Source organism: Mustelus asterias, chromosome 12 (genome assembly GCF_964213995.1).
Source record: "Mustelus asterias chromosome 12, sMusAst1.hap1.1, whole genome shotgun sequence".
NCBI lineage: Eukaryota > Metazoa > Chordata > Chondrichthyes > Carcharhiniformes > Triakidae > Mustelus > Mustelus asterias.
In genome coordinates, this window is record NC_135812.1 from 30218247 (window position 1) to 30236925 (window position 18679).

Below are 18679 nucleotides of genomic sequence, written 5' to 3' on the forward strand. Positions count from 1 at the left end.
CTGCCACTGTGATGTCAGTTCACCCTCTTGAAGGGACCTTCAAGGCGATGGCCTAGTGGTATTATCGCTAGACTATTAATCCAGAAACTCAGCCAATGTTTTGGGGACCCGGGTTTGAATCCCACCATGGCAGATAGTGGAAGTTGAATTCAATAAAAAATATCTGGAATTAAGAATCTACTGATGACCATGAAACCATTGTCAATTGTTGGAAAAACCCATCTGGTTCACTAATGTCCTTTAGGGAAGGAAATCTGCCGTCTTTACGTGACCTGGCTGATATGTGACTCCAGAGCCATAGCAATGTGGTTGACTCTCAGCTGTCCTCTGAACAAGGCCAACTAGGGATGGGCAATAAATGTTGGCTCAGCCAGTGACGCCCATGTCCCATGAATGAATAAAAGTCCAAACCTCCCCTTTCTAATGGATGGGAGAAGATTCCCATATGGAGGATCAGTGTGTTCTGCTTACAAGTCACTGACTCCTTTATGGTAGAGGGCTTTCACCTTGTAGGCAGAGTCGTCTCCTGCTAAGTATTCAGTCCATAGTGGGACGGTACATTGAACACGGTGATACCCTGTGTCGAATAGTTTGGGTAGCAGTGGAAAGGGCCATGACCACGACCAAGAGGTTTTTGGAACAAAGCCATCATGCAATTACAAGGGGAAGGATGCACGTGGCTCAGGCAATGGGCAAAGGAGAGAATACATTGTTGTAAATTCAAATACCCCATTCCTCCTCGCTGCCATGCAGAGTGTATTCCTGCCTGAGCGACAGGAAAAGCTGGGAGATTGGAGGATTCAGCCAGTAGACGGGCCAGGATGGCAAGAATGCGGTAAAACTGGTGGGAGGTAGGGAGGGTGGAAGCAGTTGTTGACTCTGTTGTAGTTTTAATAGTTAGTCTCTGTATTTGCTGATATAAGGGATTGATGGCATCCCAGGAGTACAAATGGTAATGATAGCCAATGAAGGGTATACCTCGATATCCACGGTGACTGACACTTCTACTTCGCAGGAAATACAAAAATCAGAACAGCAATTTAATGAAATGATGGTTCTGGGCCTAGCTTAGGCAAAGCTGCAAGAGAACATTAGGGCAGCAGACCCAAAGCTCACTGGGCTCCAGCAGGATCCCAAGAGTTTCTGGTAAGCAAAGGGTCTTGCGAATGGTCCACCTGGACCAGGTAGTGCCTGACCCAGGGTCCAAAAGGAAGGACTGAAGTGGGGTAATTGAAATATTATACTCCATAATACTTATACTTTAAACCACAGAACAAAATCTTATATTCAACTTCTAAAATGTCCAAAATTCCCCTTTCATAGTTATACTTTATTATATCCCTTAAGTGAACAGTTCATTCTCCAGGAACCAGTCCAAAGCTATTCACAGCTTCAAATTTCTGTTCACTTTTTATTTTCCAGCTGGACCACTTCTAATCCCCCAGCTGTCTCTCACCGATGAGGATTACCCTGGGGATACCTCCTTCTAGCCAAATCTAGGCAAAACTTCCAGCCTTATTCAATCCGAGCATGAATTTCCATCTGCATTCTGTGGGGTGAACAATAGGCAGTGACCACTTCTATCTCTCTCTATCTCTCTCTGTCTCTCTCTCTCTCAGGGATCTCTTAAGAAAAAACTCTGTTACCTGATACGCCAGTTGCTTGCAACAAACACTTCCCTGCTTAAGGCCTATCTCCATGATAATATGAATCACATGGGGCTTATATCAAGGTAGAAATGCTAATCAGCTCTCTTTTAGAGGCCCAGCTCCATTCTCTATTGGAGTTAAATAGACAGTTTAAAGCATAACCATTTATAAAACCTGACATTTCTCAACCTCTCTAAGATATAGAGACAGTGTGCACCTTCTTCCCAGTAAGACAACCTGGGGCCACCTTTAACAACAAGGTACCCAAGCTTCTGGTTGCACAGAATTAAAAACAGATCACATGACCCCCTTCATTCCTCCATTTTATCCTAGATTAAAGGAACACCCCAAAGCAAAACAATCTTACAAACTTTACATTTTTCATATTGGTGAATAAGTTTGATTTTAAAACTGGTATGGCTTGTTCCAGAGCACAGGTTTTCAGCTGTAATTCTTCTATTCGTGGTTACCTTCCTGGGATAATACTGCTGGGATATATGAGCATGTTAACAAATAGACCTTGGCTGAATTAATGCTGCAGTTCCATCGTCTGTAAAGTACACCAAAGTAGACAATTTGAATTAAAGTCATGAAAAAAAATACTCCCATGTCGTTTGACTTGAATTGTGTCATATGAATTCCTGAAGTTAATTTTCTTTCCAGCAAAAATACACTTTGGGAGGGATTTTCCAGCCCTGCCCGCCAGAGGGATCTTCCAGTCCCACCGAAGGCGATACCCCCGCTGCAAGTTTGCCGGCAACGGGGCGGGTGAACCATACAAATGCCGTAGACTTCAATGGGACCAATGGCCTATGGTGAGCCACCTCCTCCGCTGGAGGCATGGCAGCGGGGAGGAATGGGGTATTTGAATTTACAACAATGTATTCTCTCCTTTGCCCATTGCCTGAGCTAATGGACAAGGATTTTGTTGTAGTACCTCAGAATAGTTTACAAGTGAGTGACTTCTGAACAAATGACACTATTGGCTTCCTGGGTGGAATTTTCCTATCCCGTCCGCCACAGGAATTGTAGCGGGCGGGACAGAAAATGTGATGGACCGTGCAAAGATCCATTGACCTCGGGTGGGGAATTTCTGGTCTTGGGGTGAGCCCAGCCGGTTAATCCCACCCCTTATCTCAATGCAGACAATGCTAAATAAAACGTTAGCTTTGAATTTGCTTACTCTCAGTTACTCCCTGCACTGCAGACTAAAGATGGAGATGAGCAGGAAATACTGATGCTGTTGCAGAGACACTGCAACAACATTCATTTGTCACCTCAGAACACTTTGCAGAGGGTTGCAGCACAGTGCCAGAAGCGTGCACACTACTGCTAGCCTTAAAAATTCACAATCTGTGGTCTGCATTATCCTTCTCAGACTGAAGACCTACTTTCTCTCTTTTTGAAACTAATGACTTGGGAGATAGCATTACTCAGTTTACAACTTCCTGCTTTGCTTCAACACATAGGGCAGAATTTTCCACACCTTTTCAAAGTGTCGGTCTGGTGAGAAAGCTGGGCAGAATGCCACTGGCACGATGGCAGGAACACTCGCCATATACTCAGCCCCTTTAACAATTTTCTTTTCTGTGCGATTCACAACGTATTCATGGTGGGGGTTCTTTGGATCCCACTGCAGCTGCCCTTCCAGCCCATGGAGGAGCCTAGGGGCCCTCAGGCACCTGAAGGGAAGAGGATCGACAGGAGTGCATCCTGGGCCTTCCACCCAGGAGACCCTGGGGGAATCGGGCCCTCCCCCTCCTTGTGAGTGAAAGACCTCCAGACCTGCACACCAAGGAAGGCAGCACTGCAATACCCATGCTGTAGACCCAGACCCTCAAGGTCACTACCCTCAGAGGATGCCCACCAAGGTCATCACAGATAACAGGGCTTGGAAGTCAACAGGCCGTTCTACAGTGGAATACCGTGACCAGTAATGTGTTCTCCGGGGCTCCACCATCTGTGGCCCTGCCCCTGGACAGCAGACCCTGCATCCCCTCCAGGGCGCTGTTCCTGGCCATGTGCAGCGGCACATCGATGTTGCTGTTGCTGTTCTATTGCAATCAAAAGAACTTCCAGCTCGATTGGCTCCATGATTCTCCCGAATCAATAACTGAAAGGAAGAGAACAGCAAAGTGAGTGATGAGGAGTCCTAACAATGTCCTGACCCACAGCCCTCTCAGGATCTGGGATATCCACCCATGCGCATCCCCCTATATGAACACCAATCCAATGAGCCTCACTCCCTCCCCTGTCACACAATTGCCTCTTCACCAAAGTTGCCCCTCTCACCTCCACTTGAATGAAGCGCCTCGACCCTTAAGAGACTCACTGGGCTGCATGACTCCCCCGAGTGTGAGGTGTGAGCGCAGTTGAGTGCGTTCAATGGGCCTGTGCTCTAACCTTATGGGGAAATGAGACACTGCCACTCGTTCTCCCCTGAATGAGGTGACTGATGAACACCTTCATCATAATGCCTTGCATTGGGGACAACATCTGTGTCACCTCTCTGTTATGGAGACATGAGGATTAGGCTTGGAGTTCAATGCTTAGGGGCTAAGCTTCCAAAAAGTTAACAATTAGGTGCCGATCAGTGGCACACTCGCTCGTGCATTGCAATGCTGACTAAATTGGCACAATTGGATTGCCAAAGAGGAGTCAGAGAGCTGATTAGGGAAATGGCTTCCCTTGTGGCATGCAAGACACTCCTGATGCATGTGAAGACTGCAGTTTACAGTCAGTTTCACCCTTAAATGGCACCTCATTCCTCCAGCTCTCATTGTCTGCAGATTAATCGAGATGTCCAACTCGAATAGCCAGGCCATACTCTAATCCCTGACAGCCTGGCTTCTATAACCAGTGGCCTTGAACACAGATACCTCATGCACTCTGGCTGCAAAGTTCAGCTTGAGTGTGGGGGTTTATTCTGACTGCACTCATCCTCCCCCCTTTGTGAGGGTCTTCAGCCATCATGAGGCTGGGAAACACTACTTGTCAGAGTCCCCCACTCTGCCAATGCAGCCTGGCATCTCACAGGACTCCACCCAGGGACCTCACAGTCATCCCCCTGTGCTGACCCTGTGGATTCACCTGCCCCCTATAATTTCCCAGCTGCTATTCGAGAAGGGCAATCCCTCAGCAGTGATGTCACCACAAGCCCAGTAAGGGGGACATGGAAAATGCTGCCTGCAAACCAGCTAATCTTTTAAACCCAGAAGCTCGCAGTCATGGGGGGGCCACCAAGGCATGTGAGTGACCCCGACCCCCTCCCCCCCAGACTGAACCCAGAAATTCTGAACCAGGTCAATAAGTCAGTCCCGTGAGTCTCAACTTTACTTAACAGTCTCTCATGTGGGTTTTTATCAAATGCCTTTGGAAGGCCAAATGAACATCTATAGACCTTCCTTTGTCCAATACTTCAGTCTCAAAAAATTCATTCAGTTTTGTCAGACATGGACAACTCTTTCCAAATCCACACTGGCCCTCTCTGAGCAGCTGAATGTTTTCCAAGGTCAGGGCTTTATGGCATCACAACAGTCCATCTTTAGCCAACCCCCAACCCACAGTGGGAGCGATGGGCTCTTTCAGCATAGGGCAGCATAGTAGTGCAGTGGTTAGTACTGCTGTCTCACAGGTTTGATTCCCGGCTTGGGTCAATATCTGTGTGGAGTCTGTATGTTCTCCCCGTGTCTGCGTGGGTTTCCTCTGGGTGCTCCGATTTCCTCTCACGGTCTGAAAGACGTGCTGGTTAGATGCATTGGCTGTGCTAAATTCTCCCTCAGTGTACCCGAACAGGCGCCGGAGTGTGGATTTTCAGTTACTTCATTGCAGTGTTAATGTAAGCCTACTTGTGACACTAATAAATAAACTTTAAAAACTTTTCAATTGCCACTTACTTGGGCAGGACCATAATATCCTGCTGAACAGGAGGAACTGTAAAATCCTGGCCTAAGTTTTCAAGCATCTTATCGTTCATCACAGGCTTTGGTAATGTCCCACAACAGATATGAGCTTACATCATCTATAACTAGCTGGTTTCCCGCTCTCACCTTTCTCAAATAACTTTATCCAAGATAAGGAAACGGTTCCGAAATTGGTGCAAAGTGTCATCTGGACCCGAAACATCAGCTGTTTTCTCTCCTTACAGATGCTGCCAGACCTGCTGAGATTTTCCAGCATTTTCTCTACCAAGTAGATTATCTGCTCATTATCTTGTGCTGTGTGTCAGACCTTACAGTGTGCAAATTGGTCGTCATGTCCCTGCAGTGTAACAGTGACTGCCCTTCAGGAAGTGATTAATTGGCCATAAAAGCAGTGTGGAACATTCAACAGTCATAAAAGGCGCAACGTAAATGCAAGTATCTTTTTTTTAAAAAAAGCAGCGTGCTGAGCACAATCCTGGGATCACTGAATTGGCTCTGATTAAAAAAAAAAGAGATTGGCCAACTCTGCAGGCCCTGCTCCAATACACTTCACTGTGAGCTGGCTCTGGTCCAGTTCCTTTTCATCCAGCTGCAGAAATATCAGCCCAGTCCTTGGAGTGGCTCAGCCCTTTCGGACTGTGATTTCCAGTGCAGCGCAAGTGGGATATGCACACAGACAAAGGGGCAGGGGAAGGGAGGGGGGTGCTAATCCCCAGTGGATGCTGAGAGTGCCTGCCCCCTCACCACCACCCCTTCCCCTCCCCCCCCGACTCCGAGACAACTGTGTTCATTTGTCATCAACTTTGTTCTTCCTTTTATGCTGTTTGCCCAGTGCAGTTAAGCGTGTCTGCCTTCATTAGCCCAGCTGTTTGTGCAGTAGACAAAGCTTACACACAGGCTCAGCAGTCCATTGGGCACAGTATTAACATTTAATGCTTAATAACGGTTGCCTTCCAGCCTCTGATTTAGTGTAAACTCCGCTGGGTTCTTGCTGAATGTGCAAATTCTATAACCCAAGGTGAAGCCAACACTGTCACCTACAGTTTACTCAGCCTGCTAGGAGACCAGCAATACAAATGATTATTCCATTAATCAGGCATAAATCGAATACACTTGTAGTTGATTAAAATTTTCACGGTTCATTTATCACACTTATGCTGTTTGCATGCTTGTCTGTCAGTGTATTTTCTGCATAAATAAATCATGAAAGAAATTTGTTTTGTTTCATCTCCACCATTGTGTTTGCAAAATAAGACCTGTGATCTTCAGAGCAAAAGAGCCTATAAATCTGCTCATCTGGAGAACACATGAAGAATATAATGTGCTTGTAAGTACCTTAAACTGCTTGGATCGTGGCACTTCTGCAAAATTTCAAAAGGTGGTTGAGGCATTTATTGAGAGCTTCAAGTTTCTAGGTGTCCAGATCACCAACAACCTGTCCTGGTTCCTCCACGCCTACTCTATAGTTAAGAAAGCCCACCAATGCCTCTACTTTCTCAGGAGGCTAAGGCATGTCCACTACGACTCTCACCAGCTTTTACAGATACATCATAGGAAGCATCCTTTCTGGTTGTACCACAATTTGGAATGGCTCCTGCTCTGACTAAGACCGCAAGAAACTACCAACGGTCATGAACGAAGCCCAGTCCATCACGCAAACCAGCCTCTCATCCATTGACTCCGTCTATACTTCCCGCTGCCTCGAAAAAGCTGCCAGCATAATCAAGGACCCCATGCACCCCGGACGTATTCTCTTCTCCCTTCTTCCATCGGAAATAAGGTACAGAAGTTTGAGGTCACGCACCAACCAATTCAAGAGCAGTTTCTTCCCTGCTGCCATCAGACTTGTGAATGGACCTACCTCATATTGAGTTGATTTTTCTCTACACCCTAGCTATGATTGTAACATTATATTCTGCACCCTCTCCTTTCCTTCGCTATGAACGTTGTGCTGTGTCTGTATGGCATGCAAGAAACAATACTTTTCACTGTATCCCAATACATATGACAATAATGAATCAAATCAAATCAAAAATCAAAATGCAGTTTTCCAGACACTCACCCATTTACATTGATTGTTCCTCAGAGGATGGAAAGAATCTTCAAGCTCACGGATTCATGGCTTTGCAGCTTGTGAAGGTCATTTTTTGCTTTTGGGATCTTGCGAAGGCCCCTAGTTTGTCCTCTCACTATGTCTGTCAGAAAGTCAGGCCGACACTTTCTATGATTTCTTGACATTTTAAAATAATGATCAGGAAGTCTCCCTCCGGAATTTCTGACTATCAAAGGGTTACACTTCCTGCTGGCAGCTGGATCTCAGAAAATCGCCAAATGTTGAATGCTAACAAGTTAATACATATCTTTCCAGTTAACGTATCTTTCCTAAAACTAAGTAAAATCTCATCTCCTAATCTTTATTGCCCATCTGATGTCCAAATTCTTCAACCAACTGCCCCTGAAGAATTTTGGGTGTTTTTTCCCCAGGCGGGGGGCGGGGGGGGTGCGGGGGTGGGGGGGTGGAAATCTTTTTTTTTGGCTCCAAAGGATTTAGGCGCTAAATATTCAGCTTTGTTGCCATTTATATTTGGACTAAGGATGTTTCAAAAGAAAGAAAACCCTTTACATTTATGTTCTAAAGAGGCCGGCATTGACTCATCTTAGCCACCAACAGACCTATCATTTCACTTCCTAACATCAATGAGATCCGTAAATCACGGTCTCAAGTCTCTCTCCATCTAAACCCTAAGCCTGCATGAAACCAGGGGAAGAAGATGTTCCACAATGGAACCCAAGGCCCTCTATAGCAATAGCCTGAGCATCCATAAGAAGTACAGTACAATAGCTGGCGTTAAGGCCTCTACAAGAAGAGGTTGGGACACCGTCATGGCCCTGGCATTGCCACATGTTCACTGGAGGACTGCAGTGCTCTAAATCAATCCTTGACCATTAATCCAGGTGCGTTGCGGACGCCTCCAAACAGGTTCTGATTTTTTGGAGACAGTCAGGTTAAGAATGAACGCCAGAGTCTGAAAATTAGTTTCTCAGACCGAGAACCAATAGTAAAATAAATTAATTATAATGACGCAGAACTCTGGACCATCTCCAGATGGCCGTACCCTGGAGGATGCATTGGGGATTCCTCAGAAATTCTGAAGTTTGGACTTCCGATGGGCAATTTCCTTGCATCCGGAATGTTCCAAAACTTTGATTTAGAGTTGGTGAATTTGGATGGTTCTATCTCAATCACCAGAATAGTTACCCAGGAAAACTCAGAAGGATTTATAGCATTTCTAACTCCAGGGTGACTAAACCACCAATCCCCACAGCTATCCCCTTGACAGCCCCATCTAGCCCTTCCTAATCTCTGATTATTCCTCAATCTGATTATCTCTCCCAAACAACCGACTATATCCCCAACTACCCCGTGAACCCTCAACTACTCCAAGGTTTGTTTACCCCTCCCAGACATTCCCCCAACCTTGCATTCCTCCTGATCAGCCTGACCCACCTTTCCCCTGTTTTTGTCCAGATTAAGCCTAGGGCGGAAAGATTCATGGACAGCCTTCCTACCACCCTACCCCCTCACCCACTTAGCTACCACCTACCACCTCATCGACCCACCTTCCACCCTGCCCCCACACCCACTTGCCTGCATCCTACCCCTCATCCACCCACGTACCACCTTACCCCCACACCCACCTGCCTGCATCCTACCCCCTCACCGACCCGATGTCATCCTAATCCACACACACTGCCCTTAAAAACTTACCTTTTCTCTGTAGCTTCTCAAAGTGGCTTTGGAGCTTTTAAACTCTCTACTTACTGGAATATGGCAGCTACTACTCTAGAAATGCAGCATGGCTTCACTTTGCACTACCATCTTGCACTGCGAAGGAAGGATGGATACCTGCTCCATTTCTGAAGAGTCCGAGTCCAGACTTCTGGGGAAAAAGTGTGTAGATCCAGCACAAGATGAGAAAATAGGAGCTGAGGGGCAAAGTCATGGTGGTTTCCACTCCTCAGAAGACACGGCCCAATATCAGTCTTTCTCAATTCATTGGGAGACCATTAGCATCAGTCAGCCAGATCAGTCGCAGGACAAAACTGGACTCCATTAGAACCAATCAGACTCTTTGAAAGCATGGGCAGAATTTCATGCCCTACCATGAGTCGGGTTTAGTTGTGGGGGGCGAGGACACTTACTCAGGTAGGGGAGGGCCCTGCCTCCTTCCTGTTTTTGTCCAGATTAAGCCTGGGGTGGAAAGGTTCATGGACAGCCTTCCTGCCCTGCCTCGAATCAACACTCTTTGGGAAATTGATGCCCACTTAAAGGCCTGATCCCCCCCACACCCCCCACTAGTCTTCAACCAGTAGCAGGGTAGACAGTTGCCACGTAAGAAGCCCAGAAAGCAAATCCTAGTAGAGTTGCCAGCTTGATCCCATGGCAAATCCCTCATTCAAAGTTACTCGGTGCTTGATCAAGGGACCCATCATCCATTGCAGGCAGGGGCAGGTTGTTGCAGCTGCTGGCGATGTACTTAGGGAGAGGCCTGGAATAGCTAAGGAACCCAGGCCACGGCTGAGTTGCAAGGTCGCATCAGGAAGGGAGGGCCATGGTGGAACCACTCCCTGCATTTGCTGCTGACTTCCCCCCCTACCCCGTGCCCCATGATCCCCTACTCTGCGACCCCCAAACCACTCTCACCCACCTGTGGCCTGCATCCCTCAGCTATTCTAGGACTCTCCCTGGGTGCATTGACAGCAGCACTTCTGTTCCCACAGTCGCTGCCAGCAATGGATGGCTGACAGCCTCTGATTAGCCAGCAGCTCTAGAGGGTGGGTGTTCCTCTCCTAGGGCCCTTGGCCCCAGGGGGTTCCCAACATTGGTCACTTACCAACCAGCCTTCCCAAAAGGAGGCTCTCGCAGGTTCTGCAGCTGGCATCAAGACCCCCCATCCCCTTGTCCACATTAATTACCAACCCAGGGCTGGGAGCTATCAGGATAAATTTATTGGAATAAACAACTATTACCCAATGTCTGAAAATGAACTTATTGATGATTTCTAGAAATTTTAGCTATAAGCTTATTTGTCTCTAAAGGTCTCAAATATGACAATTAAGCAGATCAACCAAAGTAGTAAATAAAATCTTTATATTGTGCTGAAACAAATATTCTATAGTTGTAATCTAATGTGTAAGCTGTGTTTCATTCTAACTTTATTCCATACACCAGTTTGGAAGCCATAATTGATCACCATTGGTGTGAACCACTATCTTCTGATGAAGTATAGGCAGCCTGTTAACTTTGTTCTACTTGTTCATATAAATAATCACTGCGTGCAGCCAAAACTTAGTAGGTGGAGATAGGAGAATGTTCTATGAACACCCTAGGTATATTTAGACCTCCCGCTGAGTTGCCTCTCCCCCTCCTTCTCCCTCTCCCAGCAGCTTGTCCTTCTCTGTGTGACCTCTATTTAATCTCCAAGTCATGTTATATTCCAAGAGGAATGTCTACTAGTGAGTCCATGTCTGGGAGCAACTAGCTTGTGCAAATAGTGGCCAAAAGGCCTATCAGTGCCCACCACAGCACTCCCTGATGATTTCTTTTTCAATTTATAGAATCATACAGTGCAGAAGAGGCACTTTGGCCCATCGAGTCTGCACTAGATTGCAAGAAACACTCCAACCTAATCCCATTTACCAGCTCTTGGCCCATAGCCTTGAATGTTATATGTGCCAGGCATCCCACCTCCACCACCCTCCCAGGCAGCGCATTCCAGAACCTGAGACAACTATTGAAAGCACCAGACACTTGTAGCAACAGGCAAAAAAAAAAATCAAGTAATGATCCCTTTAAACAGCGCTGTGAGGGATCCTTCCTGCTGCTGAATGCTTGTTCAGCTGTGCAATGTTAAGAGAGAACATTTGCTTTGCTGGAGTGTTTGGTTCCAAAATTGAACCACTGGCATCAAATCAGAATTGCCAGGATCTGCTTACTTGAAGCAAGCAGTCTCTGCACACTTACCAATGCCTTCACCAATATGGCATAAGTGCAATTTGCCCCACAGCTTTTCCCTGGCCATTTTGGAATGCTAAGGGCATCTGTGGCACCTAAAATGCTGGTGTTAACGAACCCAATCTCTCGCCCAATGGAAGAGATTTTAACTCATTGCCCCCCCCCCCTCAATTGTCCAGTTGCACGGTGTTAAAATGGGTTCCATGTTTTTGTGGACATTGGATAGGAACAGAATAGGGATCAATGTTGATCTCCCACTTGTTTGAACGACTTGCCAAAACCTGACACACTTGGCCAAGTGGGTGAAGTGTCAGATGCTGGCACCCGAGATAATCCTGGGATAACACACAACTGAAAAATACCAATTTTTTTCACGCATAAAATGTGTCTCCATATTTCAAATGTTTAAATCCTCTGCCCAAGCAACTTGCAACCAAATCCCTGAAGGAAAATATGAAGATAAAATGCAGCAAAATGCAAACCTTCTTGTTGATATGAGCGGAGAGAAGGGAACAGTTCTTAGCTTTTGGCTTCCAATCCAGAATTGTCACTTTAACGACAGTAAGACTCCCTCCCAGCAGCTGTCTGAAGGCACTGACTAATCCATCACACAGATGACTGCACACAGTTTCAGGCCTGTCTGATAGAAGCTATATAAATGTGTTGATGCAAGGAATCAAACACAAGCCCTGTAACAAATGTATTTAAATTGCTCACTGTACTCATAAGAGCCAACTCAGTGAACCAAAGCACTGGGAAAGCGGGACGCAGGAAGGGTGAATATGGAGAGTCAGCCCTCCACAGGTTCTTTCAGACAGCTCTTTTATCTTTAGTGAGTTGAAGGTGAGTGCACACATTGAGTGCACTAACCTTGTTCGGTGCCTGTATTTCATTAAAGATATTTAAACAATCACTTCTGTATTCAGTTGCATTGCTGGCAGTTTACATAGAAACATCGATAATAGGAGCAGGAGGAGGCTATTTGGCCCTTCGAACCTGCTCCGCCATTTATCACAATCATGGCTGATTGTACAACTCAATAGTCTAATCCTGCTTTCTCCCCATAACCTTTGATCCCATTCGCCCCAAGTGCTACATCCAGCCACCTCTTGAATACATTCAATGTTTTGGCAGACATGTGCATGTTTGTTTGTGTGCATTCATTGGACTAAGAGCTCTTAAAGTGACTGTTTTTAAAACTTATAACTTATAATCTACTGTACCCTTAGGTACAGTGTCCTTTTCTTACAATGTTCAGGAATACTTACATTTCAGGATTTGGGTTGATTTTTAATCATAGTATCCCTACGGTGCTGAAGGAGTCCATTCAGCCCATCAAGCCTACACCGACAACAATTCCACCCAGGCCTCATCCTCATAGCCCCACATATTTACCCCCTGACACTAAAGGGCAATTTAGTATGGCCAATCCACCTAACCCACACCTAATCTTAAGATAGGTTTGTTTTCAAAACATCTCAAGTACAAAACTGCTCAATGGAGTTCGAACAAGATGCAAGGATATGAGTTGGCCCTTATCTGCAGATCTTGGCACTGTTATCTGCCAATGTGATGCGCGAGTGATTCACACGGGAGGCTAGAACGTACCCGGGAATAAAGGCTTTTATTCACTACAAATAGGAGCACACTACTCAACTGAAGACTACTAGGAAGTAGCAGTGACCTTTATACTCCTGTAAGAAGACGGAGTCCTGGGCGGAGCCAAATGGAGTGTACCACATAAACAGTAATAACAGGTGGAACACCTAAACCCTAACCCCAACAGTAACGAGAGTAACATATATACAAGTACCCATAGTGGTAACCATCTATGGTTCACCACACAATGACCTTAGATAACTATCTGGGTCAGCTTTGCCATCTGCAGCAAGGACATTAGAAGCCAAGCTGCAATGTAGCAATATCATTTGCCAGTAACCAACAAGATCCACGCCTAACCTCAATCGTTAGGCCCCTGACTGTCTGGCTAGTGCTACAACTCTCATACTAAATCTTGCAGAGGAGTCAGTCAGCATGGCTACATGTTCAGCAAGGTGTCAGTCTCAGCTTTGTGGTAACAATCTTGCCTCTGACTTGGAAGAGCATGAGTTCAAGCCCCTGTCCATATTATCTTGGCATCAGTGCAGCATTGAAGGAGACGGTGCACTGGGAGAGATATTAAACAAGTGCCCTTTCTGCCTTTTCAGGTGAATGCGAAAGATCGAATGACACCATTTGAAGAACAGCTGGGGAACTCTCGCTATCTCAATATTTATCTCTCAAACAACACCAAAACAAATTATCTCCTCAGTTTCTAATTGCTGTTTGTGGGACATTGCTGTGTCCAAGTTGCTGCTTTTTTTTTTGCAATACAAAAGTGATTAAACTTGACAAGTATTTCAGCAGATGTGAAGTGCTGTTTGGTGTCTGGTCAACATGAAAGAGGCTGAATATGAGGGTTTTTAAAAAATATTTTGATCTCTTTTCCCGCTGACTGGCTTAACTTGTCCAAAGACTGATTAATCTCCCACTGCGCAGGGGTAATTGATGCTGTCCTGTATCTAACTTCAATCCCACCTGAGAGTCAATAACTGGCCAAGTGTTAGGATAATTTGATATGTGAAGCACCGGGAAGGTTTGTGGAATGCTTTCAATTGTAGGTTGCATCTAGACTGCATACTGAAGACATGAGCATGTGATGCAATGAGAAAAAGGACTGTAAGCAATTGTAACAAAGTATTGATATGGAAGGGCAATATATTGGAATAGGTTGACAAGCCATTGTTGTGGCACAGGATTATGTGTCATTAACGTGGTACAGGATGCTGTTAGACCATCTTCTCCTGCATCTATTCCCAGATGTTATGGTGAGCGGTGGACAAATGGTATCAACCAATTGTTAGGCCTACACTTGCCCACTGAAATTTTGAACAGCAAGTTGCTGTCAGTGGGACATCCAAACACATGACGCCCTCTGCAGGGCATCTGGGACCTACATAAACAGGGCAAGCAAGTCCTGAAGCAATCAGAATGAAGGATGGTTACTGAGGGGGAAATCTTACCAACAAATGGCAGAGCGTTAGTTCGGGTGCAAAAAAATGGAGTGTTTCCCACTGACAGCACTGGCGTGTTTTCAGGCCAAATCCTATGCCTCATTCGTGGTCATTTTTATGCCCACGAATTTCACACCACTTCTGCAGCGTATTCCCTCTGATTCACCTGCCCTGCAATGATTTAACTGCTGCAAGCACTGGGGGGCTCCAAAAAACAGCTTCCCAGCACTTGTCCCACAATGACTGCAGGGTACGGCAGCTAAGAAGACAGTACCGCACTTTTCAGAGGGGGTCCCTCACCAGAATGCTAAATGGAATGGAGCAGAGGCAGAACACCCCATACCCCCGCTCCAGGAGACGGCCTTCCAGCAGGGTCACTACCCCTGCCTGAGATGCAGTGGCAGCCCTGGTCAGTGCCAGTGCACTGCAGACGAGGATGGGCAGCAGTGTCTCACGCAGCCACTTTGGCCTTTGCCAACCAAACACCAGGTTCCCCCTTACCTCCCACAATCACCATGTTCCCCCCAGTAGCTGCTATGCTCCTCACACTCTCGCTCCCACCCAAGCCCCAGGCCTGCCACACCTCATCACTATCTTAAATGTCAACACTCCGACCTACACTCTTTGTCATTGCAGGACAAATTCAACCAAAGCCCACGTCAACGGGAGCAGCCAGTTGGAGTCATGCCCAAGTTGAGGACCCTCACGCGTTTTGAGAAGCGAGTCCTCGGGCTGGCTGAGGAGGACGAAAAGCATGTCTGCGCAGCTGGTGAAGTGGGGGCAGAGGCAAAATGTGAGAATGCTCAACACATATACTGTCATTCCTCAAGTCTCCAGTGAGTTCCCTCCGTATCCCCTCTAATGCACTGATGCCACATACCTTCTCTTGCAGGCCAGCCAGCAGAACAGGACGGACCATCCTCACACTCCCTGGACCCATTGGACTCCAGCAAGTCAGAGGGAGACTTCTCCAAACCCACCATTGAAGAGGTGTCAAGCTGCCACCCACACCTGGCACCAACACAAATACTCAGACCTCGGTGGGTCCAATAAGCAGGCAGGCTTCTGGGAAACCAACCCTGCACAACAGGGCAATCAACCTTGCACTACATTAGTCAGCAGAACACTCAGTCAGCCTTCACAAAGGAGAATGGAGATAGTTCTGTCGGTACCCCACTCATGTTCCATTCATGAGTTGAGGCCCTTTCAACCTTACTGACAAGTCACCTGCCACCCAGCTCTCCCCATGTAGCCTTTCCGAAAACTATTAACTTTCAGATGCTTTCAAAATAAACCCTCAAGTGACATGTACAGTGGGGGTTTGACTCAGTGGTGCCGTTTAGAATGGGGGCCTCACACAGTAGTGCAGTACTGAATGGGAGTCCATCACACTGGTGCAATGTAGAATGGGGGCCCATTACACTGGCGCAGTGCAGAATGGGGGTCTCACACACTGGTGCAGTGCAGAATGGGGGTCTCACACAGTGGTGAAATATAGAACGGATTCTCACACAGTGAATGTCGGTCTCATGCACCAGTGCAGTGTAAAATTTGTGTCTCCCTGATTGGTGCAGTGTAAAATGTTGTTTCCACCGAGCTGTGTATGGTTAAATGTAGATCTCATGCAATGTTGCAGAGTAGAGTTTTCGCCGCACACAGATTTGTCAGGTAGCCTCCAGCCTATTACTGCTGAATCAACCCTGGAGTGTAAAATTGATGAACATTTTGTTTTTTCTCTGCAAGATGCAGCTGGCTTCTCACCGCAAGGCCTCATTGTAAACAATTATTTTGCGCTAAGTGGAGTTGTCCCTGTGATTGATGTCCTATGCAGTTCTGACACATTGATTTGGGACTTGCCCTCGATAAATATTGTTAAATAAACATCTGCACTAAGTTAGTAATCACCGCACTGTCAACTGAGAAGGTGGCTCCGAGCAGCAGCAAGGCTTCCTTGGAGAATAAAATAAGGATATATGTAATTGTTAAAAATGGACTTTATTGCTTCATGCTAAGTAGGAGTTTTAAAGGTTTTTAAAAATGCTACATGCAGATTTGGAAAGGCAATTCAGTCGTGAAACATGTGGCTTCCGAACATCCAATTTTCACCGAGAAAGTAAGTCCTAAATGTCACCCCCCTCACCACTCCACTGTAAGAATTCGCAATTAATTAAGAAAATTACATGCACAAAATAACAAGTATAAACAAGCAGCAATAGCATATTTTCTGTGCAATCTTTGCCCCCCTGAAGACATTGGCCGGAATCATACCACCGTTCACGTAGTGGGATTTTCCCGTCCCGCTGCAGTGAACGGAGATTTGGCTGGGCGCCAAATTCCCCGACCTGGCTGCGGCGGGAGCGTGGAATGAACGGTAGGGTAAGATCGCGCCCAATGACTCTTTGCTGAGATATTAGGCAAAAAGCACAGGCCACTCTCTGCCGCAGCGATAACGAGAGACAGGTCACTATTCAACTGTGGGTAACACCTCAGTCAATCCCACTCCCTTTAGCAACATCAACAGATTTTCACTGGCTATCGATGAGTGAGAATGCTGGACCATTTCCTTTTCCTTTCGATGGTCAAATGTATCCTCTGCCTAAATTCACCTTGGCCATAATCAGCTAACGAGCCAGAGTTCTGGGATCTTCCTGAACTGCATGGGGCAATTAAATATCAGCCACATGTTACCAGTGGCGCTGCAGGTTCCACTCTACCTAACATTTATGCTACAGGGATCTTCCAGGTGGCCACTGATATATTTCAATCTCATTGCGCGATTCTTGACCTATACTTGCTTTCTTTTCAGTACAAGGTGTGGCAATAGCAAATTCCTTTTATTCTTCTTTTCAATGATACCATAAAGTGAGAAGGCACGAATCCACTGTCTGAGCTGGTATTGAATTCGGATTCTTGAAACTAGCTGCCACGATTCAACATTGATCCCAAACATGAATGTACAATACAGCATCAGGTCATTAGGCCCAATGGGGCTGTGCAAGTGTTTATGTCCCAGATGAGCCTCCTCCCATTCAATTTCATTTCCCCTTATTAGCACATTAATTTCTCCATGATGTGCTTATACGGATTCTCCTAAAATGCATCACTACTAGTCTCCTCCACTACTCCCTGTGTGTTCAACATTTGAGCCAGTTTCCAGATATTGACGTTTCTCTTGTGTACCTTATTTGGTTTATTAGTGACTATCCTAAATTAATGACCATCAACCCCCTGTAAATGTCTATGTCAAACTGTTCAGAACTTTAACTCTACCAGGTCAGTGCCTCAACCTTCTGATTTCATAGAATCCCCACAGTGCAGAAGGAGGCCATTCAGCTCATTCGAGCCTGCACCGACAACAATCCTACCCAGCCCTATACTGTGTATTTATGCTGCTAAGCCCCCTTACACTAATGGTCAATTTTAGCATGGCCAGTTAACCTAACCTGCACGTCTTTGGAGTGTGGGAGGAAACTGGAGCACCCGGAGGAAACCCACTCAGGCACGGGGAGAACCTAAAAACTCCACTCAGTCACCCGAGGCCAGAATTGAATCTGGGTTCCTGGAGCTGTGAGGCAGCAGTGCTAACCACTGTGCCACTGTGCCGCCCATTCTCTTTTCTAGAAGGGTTACTAAGGGCTAAGAGACTGGTTGCTAAGAACCAAGGGACTCAATTAGGTTGAAACATTTATATTTAGTCACAGTGTGCTCCCTATGTTAGTTTCTTCTGCTCTGGATGATGCCATTTCTGCACATTTACATTGGTCCAGATCTTTCCATTCACAGGATGGTTGTACCCTGGAGATACCCCAGAAGATGCACTGGGGGACCCCTCGACATCGCCATGCAAGCACTGTGAGGGAATTCCCTTGGAAATTTCAACTCCTTTTATTCTTCTTTTCAATGGTACCATAAAGTGAGAAGGCACGAATCCACTGTCTGAGCTGGTATTGAATTCGGATGGATAAATACCCTGTGCCTTGAAGTCCCCAAAACTCCAATTCAAACAGAACATTTCGGGTGGTTCTGACTTCCTTAGCA